This window comes from Anguilla anguilla, chromosome 19 (genome assembly GCF_013347855.1).
Source record: "Anguilla anguilla isolate fAngAng1 chromosome 19, fAngAng1.pri, whole genome shotgun sequence".
Taxonomy (NCBI): Eukaryota; Metazoa; Chordata; class Actinopteri; order Anguilliformes; family Anguillidae; genus Anguilla; species Anguilla anguilla.
The window spans coordinates 15,338,821-15,345,218 of NC_049219.1; the positions used below are offsets into that span (position 1 = coordinate 15,338,821).

The 6,398-nt window shown below is 53.1% G+C and overlaps 1 protein-coding gene across 1 annotated transcript in view; it reads left to right on the plus strand.

The window, feature by feature from the left end:
• LOC118219185 (transmembrane protein 178B) overlaps positions 1–6,398 on the plus strand; it is a 52,927-nt gene that overhangs the window by 2,329 nt on the left and 44,200 nt on the right. The gene's annotated exons all lie outside the window — the stretch shown is intronic.

The window sequence follows — 6,398 nt, forward strand, 5'->3', positions numbered from 1 at the left end:
GTTTTTATCAAATGCATGGGATAACTGCACGGGGGAGCCAAAAGTGCCTTTAAATCTGATGCTGTTTAGTGGGAATTGTAGTATTCTTTGAGAAGGACACACATTGGCCAAGGACACACCTTACACATATTTACAGACGCATTTACAGGTGGACGAGTGCCGAATGATCCAGGTTTACAGAGATTGTTCTTTTTGAGCGTCCTGAATGTGGAGAAATTTCCATTTCAAATTTCAAATCTACGGGTTGCTAGATTCCCTGCACTGCTAGTACTAACCAGCATTTATCCACTCCCAGTGAGAAAATGAACGTAGACAATAATTAGACAGAAGTTTTTTGCTTCGAATCGCCAGAGTACGGCTGTGCTTCTCCGGGGGGATTGCGCGCGCGGTTGAGAAGGACTGCGCTCTCCATGGGAAACGCTGTGCAGCTGGATAAGCCGCGGCTCCGTCGCGCGGCACGAGCGAGAGCGCGTTTACGCTCGCGTTCGTTCCGTTTCAGGGGTAACGGCTGAGATTAAAAAGGAAAATTAACAGCAATGCCGGATTAGTGGCTGTCCCAGAATGCCTTTCCCCAGGTATAGATGTCTTTGATGTTTGGTAATGTGATCAGAGGTGAGGTCACAGAGATGCATTCGAGGACAATCTATACAAGCGTGAATCATGATATGGGCACTACAGTACCTCAGCTGTAGGCTTGCTTAACAGAAATCCTCATTCAGTGCTACTTCCGTAAATACAATCCCTTTATACAGCCAGAGGGGTACAGGGGCAGTATGCTTTACCAACTTCATATTCCTTGCTAGCAGCACTCAGCTACATGAGGTGGTAGCTGGGTGCTTTTTCACTGCCCAGAATGCCCCCCCAAAACCAGCAATTCAACACAGCTTTTATAACTGGTCATACAACTATTAATATGAGTATGATTATGATGATTATTATTAATGGTATCAAGTTCAGGACTGGAACCTATGATGTTTATGAACTGTGCCTTACAGCAGCTGGCAGGTTGGGGCCTGGTTTAGTGTTCCTGTGCGTATGTGTGTTTGTGTCAGAGACAGGTCATCAGCCATTGGTGACGGAGGAGGGGTGGGTGGTGGTGGGGGGGGGGTCATTAAATGAACAGCTGGCATCTGCTCATTCCGATTCCTCCGAAGTGACTTGACACGTTATCTGAGCTCCCTGGGAGCCGCTGAGCCTGATGTGCCCCGCCGTACCGGGAGCTCCCCCCCCACCCCCCACCCCCCACCCCCACCCCCCACCCGCCACCCGCCCGAGAGGGGAACGGGATCGAGGGATTGGCTGTCAACACTTTCCTGTTTGCATTGCTCCATTGCTCCACCCCCCCCCCCACCCCCACCCCCTCCCCACTACACTCCTCTCTCCCATTCCCCCTCTGCCATCTGTTCCCCCTCCCCCTGGAGGACGTCTATGGGGCCAGCGAGCGAGACGTTTGAAACACAAAACCCCAGTAAGACCCAGCGGCATGCTGGGAAGGCTCGTCCGTCTCCTGCGGTGTGCTCTGGTTATTAACCCCCCCCCCCCCCCCCACTGCAGCCCTCAACTGGGCACCTGGGGTCCCAATATGAGCCCAAACCCCCCACCCCCCCCCCCCCCCCCTCCCGTTCTCACGCACCGAGCTGAGCGATGCAGGTTAGGTACCTTGCTCAAGGGTACAACGGCAGTGTTCCTACCCGGGAATCGAAACTGCGACCTTCAGGTTACAAGATCAAGTCCGGGTGCCTGGTCTCTCTAGACAGTAGTCAATGGGCTGCAGTGCCCAGGTAGCCCAGGTAAAGATAAAAGACTGTGACCTGACTGTGAGCGGGACCTGAGCGTACACCCCCGTGAGCTCAGTACGCAAACACACCCCCAAACCGTAACACTCCTTACACCGTAAAATGTCCAGCGTTGATTCAGCTCTTAACTGACAACATTTGGTCTCACTCAGGAATGAGCACCCGCATGTTATTTGTTAAGAGTTGAATTAACACCGTTAGAGCTGAATTAACACTCGACATTTGTACGGGCAAGTGGCACCGGTATTGTTCTGGCAGTCACAGGGCGATTGCAGGCATTACTGAAAATATGCTTGACTGTGTGCATGTCTGACTGCACACAGAGCGAGAGAGGGAGAGAGAGAGAGAGAGAGAGAGGGAGAGGAAGAGGGGGAGAGAGAGAGAGAGAGAGAGGGAGAGGGAGGGAGAGAGAGAGAGAGAGGGGGCTGTTGGGGTGGTAACTATCTAATCTGAGAGGGAGAGGAAGTGTGCCGTTTTAAAGTTTGAAGCGGTCGGTGTGGCTCTCAGCCGGAGAAGGCACATCAATGTTTAATAGCCTCACGCCTCACCTGTTCCATATCTTATTTTGGCGGAAGCGTTGCCAAGCAACCGCATTAAGGTAAGGGCAGGGTGACTCAAAGGTAAAGGGAGGGCAACTTCTCTGGAGACCCGAATCTGCACTCCCCCCCCCCCCCCCGCCTTCCGTAGGCATTACACAAGCCTGTGCCTCACAGTGATTCCCAGGCCACGGAGGCGTGTGATAGGACAGGAGCCCGAACGGCGGGTATCGCGGGGCGATGCGCGCACACGCACCCCTGCGTCTCCTCCTGTGTGCGCCGCTACCGTGGGGAGGCGCAGGGAGGAAGCGCAGCGGCTGCACCTCTGAGGAAATGAGTACTCTCTGCTCTCAAAACCAGAGAGCGCTTCTCATGACAAGCGTCAGCCCCCCCATACCCCACCCCCACCCCCATACCCCCCCCAATACCCCCACCCCCCACCACCCCCCACCCCTCCACAACCAGCTCCTCGCTCTCCTCCGGCTCTCGCACCGAAAGCAGCTGAGAGTGTCACGTCTCCATGGTAACAAGGTGAACAGGGTTCTGATTGGTGGCTTCGGTGCCACTGCGTGTGTAGGCATTGGTTCGGGGGAAATGTCTCATCACTATGTGCTGGTCTAGTGCCATTCAAACCGGCCCGAGGGGGGGGGGGAGGCTGAAAAGGGAAAGAAGCAGCGGCTTATCTGATTGGACAGAAACTGTCTCCCATTTCATTCCTTTACAGTTGTGCTGATGCTCCTGATGTGTGGAGGGCATTTAATCAACACTGTGCTGAGTAACTGTTTCATTATCTTTCAATATCCGAATGGACAGTATGCTTTTGGGGGGGGGGGGAAGAAGTGTGAAATGTGCTCGAGTTTTAATGCACCGTTTCTACCAGGCGGTGATGCACCCGTACTCTGAGGGAAAATGGCCTTGCCGTTATACCTGCTTATATTTGAAAAGATTCCACGCATTTGAATTATTGAGTGCTTTATTTTGCTGGAGGCATTATTGTACACACAGGCAGCTTACTGAGCCTCTTACACAGCTGGCTATTTTACCCCAGTCTGTTCGGCTTAAGACCCTCCTCCTGGGAACAATAGCTGCTGTGCCGCTCTGGATTAAAACCTGCAACCTACTGCCGTTAAGCCCCGAGCGCTGCCGAGCTCACCCCCCTCATTGCAGACCGCGGGCAGGGTCTTAAACTCCGAAATCGCGCGGCTCTGACTCAGTGTCGCTGGGCGGGACTCCCCTACGGTCAGCTCAGCGCCTGGGGAGCTCCCCCCCGGGGGGGCGGGCGTCCCGAAACCTTGAGCAGCCTCAAATTTACAGTGCAGGCCCGCGAGGGCTGCTCGTTACTGTCAGCCAGGGCTCCCTGCAGCCCGTCAGCAACGGCCGGCCTGAGAGTCTGCAGGCCTTAACACACGGCCTGAGTGTGTCCTGAGTGAGGAGAGCTGTGTGTGTGTGTGTGTGTGAGAGTGCATGCTTGTGTGCATGTGTGTGTTTGTGTGAGTGTGTGTGTGTGTGTATGTGTGTGTATGTGTGTGTGTGTGTGTGTGTGTGAGAGAGAGGGTGCATGCTTGTGTGCATGTGTGTGTGTGTGTGTGCGTGTGTATGTGTGTGTGTGTGTGTGTGTGCGTGTGCGTGTGCGTATGTGTGTGAGAGTGCATGCTTGTGTGCATGTGTGTGTTTGTGTGAGTGTGTGTGTGCACATACACACACGTCTCATTGTATTTTATCTACCGCGCAGATGCATTTTCCTCCTCCGCATCTTTTGATCAAACGCTGATCAGGAAGTTCAGCAGGAGTTTCTCTGGGCCCAGCTGCAGGTTGGGCCACAGATAAGAAAGGCGAGCCGGGCCCATTCAGACCAGCCGAAGACTGGCCGACTGTCCGGCCAAACAAAGAGGAGAAATCAAAGACCTTCTTGTCTTGTGTTGCGCAGATGCCCCCGAATCGAGGGAGCCTTCCCCAGTTTCTGTGCCGCTACTTAAAATTCCCAAATACGAGCCCAGGAGAGCCGTGCATGCAGATGCTGACCCAGAAAGGCTAAATGGGAGCTATATTGGGTCAGAGGCGTCCCTCGCAGGTTTTTTGGGTGCTAATTTATGTTGGTTACTACAGCTGCAGCAGACAGAGAGGCTCTATTGCCCCTTTCACATTCCCAGCAACGACTCCTCATTTAAATAAAGCAAAAAATAAAATAAATGGGTCTCTGAAAGGTCGTTCTATGTCAGTTATGAAGAGGAAAAAAAACCCACAATTTTTTTGCGGTGTTATGGCATAAACCCCCCCCCCATACCTGCAGATCCATTCTGACAGGATTTAAAGAGACCAGTTATTTAGTTCAGCAGCTCCTGTAAAGCCTCTTCCCTTTCCTATGCACAATATCATCCACTTCACACACACAAACCTGCACACACACAAACACACACACACACAAAAACAAATATACACATACACACACACACGCAAATGTACGCACACACACACACACATGCGCGCACGTACACACGCAACCTTGCACGCACACACACACACACACACACACAAAAACATATACACACTCACACACACACACTTTCCTCAGAGGATGATTCATTCTCGCATGAGACGTTTTTAATTAAAACCCAGGCGAGTGGGAAGACTGAGCGGGTCACAGTAATGGCGCTGACATTTGAATGACATCCATTTCTGCTCAAATAATGGGATCAGCCCTCTCTCCCCGCAGCCCGGAACAGGTGCTGCGTCCCCTGCTCTGCTCGGCCCTGAAATATGCTCTGTGGGCGTTCCTGCAGGCGCTCCTGGCCGAGCAGCTGAACCAATCCCCGGCCAGATCAGAGGCAGGCGATTGGCTCTCCAATCGGCTCCTTCAGTTAAACCGTCGCCACGTTCACTTCCTGGGTCAACCCTTCTTTTCTTCCTGCGTGCGGTTTGTCTGTTTTTCTGCTGAAGTGAGCGCATGGGAAGGGGCGGGGTCGCCGGGACATACCCGCGTGTGTATGAGGAAGGGCCGAGAGAGAGAGAGAGGGAAGGAGAACATGCTCTTTCAGTCACACTCCTCTCCCTTCCTCTTCAGCCTGTTTGTCCATCCATTTGTCTCTCTGTCTGCCTGCCTGCCTGCCTGCCTGCCTGTGTCTGTGTCTGTGTCTGTCTGTCTGTATGCTGCTTCTCCGGGCTGTTTTGATCTGAGAGGAGGGCCTGCTCACTTCTCCTCCGTCCTCTTAATAAATCCTAAAACAGTGACGCCTCTCTCTAAAGTAACAGCAGGCTCCATTTATTATGTTAACTGCCTGTTCATTCCAGGGAGTAAACTACCCAGGGCTGTGCAGCGCAGGCCCACGTAGAAACACACGCCTGCCCCAAATCCGGCCCCCGGTACCGGTGCGCAGGCGGAGTCTGGGACGTCCGGTGAGGCTGGTACCAGAGCACAGGAACACTGAGAGCCCAACAGCTGTCTTATGTGCTATACGGGGGGCCCAGAACGCCTCTTTATTCAAAGTGAAGGGTGTGAAAGTGCTCTCTGTGCTTTTAAATGTGGGGCCCGCAATAACTAGTAAGATTTAACGGGTCCTTCAGCAAGCAGCTTCATGTTCACTGGCAGCATGTGAGTCTCCCACGCTGCGGCTGGGCTGTGACTTTCAGGAAGTCTGCTGGCGAGGAACGCCGTCACCTCGGGCTGCGATAGGTCCTGCGTTTCCTCTTCTCCCGATCGCCGGGTTTTGGGGACGGCGACGGGACGCCGCGCCGTAGAGCGAGGGCCGTGGAGCCGGGCCAGAGGCGTAAGGAGCATTTCCCAAAAAAAAAAACACTGAACCTCGGAGTCAGTCTATTAAAGGGACTGGGCTGTTTAATGGGGCACTCGCTCCCAATGAAGAACACTCACCGTTTGTGCAAAGGAACTTTCCTCCGCACACAGCTTTCATAAGAGAGACTGAATTAGCATTTGCTGTCAATACAGGCCCTGTAATCCAACAGCAGCATCGGCCTGCCTTATTTTTGTTTTTATACTTCATTTTTTTTGGCTGACAAGAGTCTTCAGGGAAGAACACTGTGTGTTTTTAAAGGGCTTGATCAGTTGTTG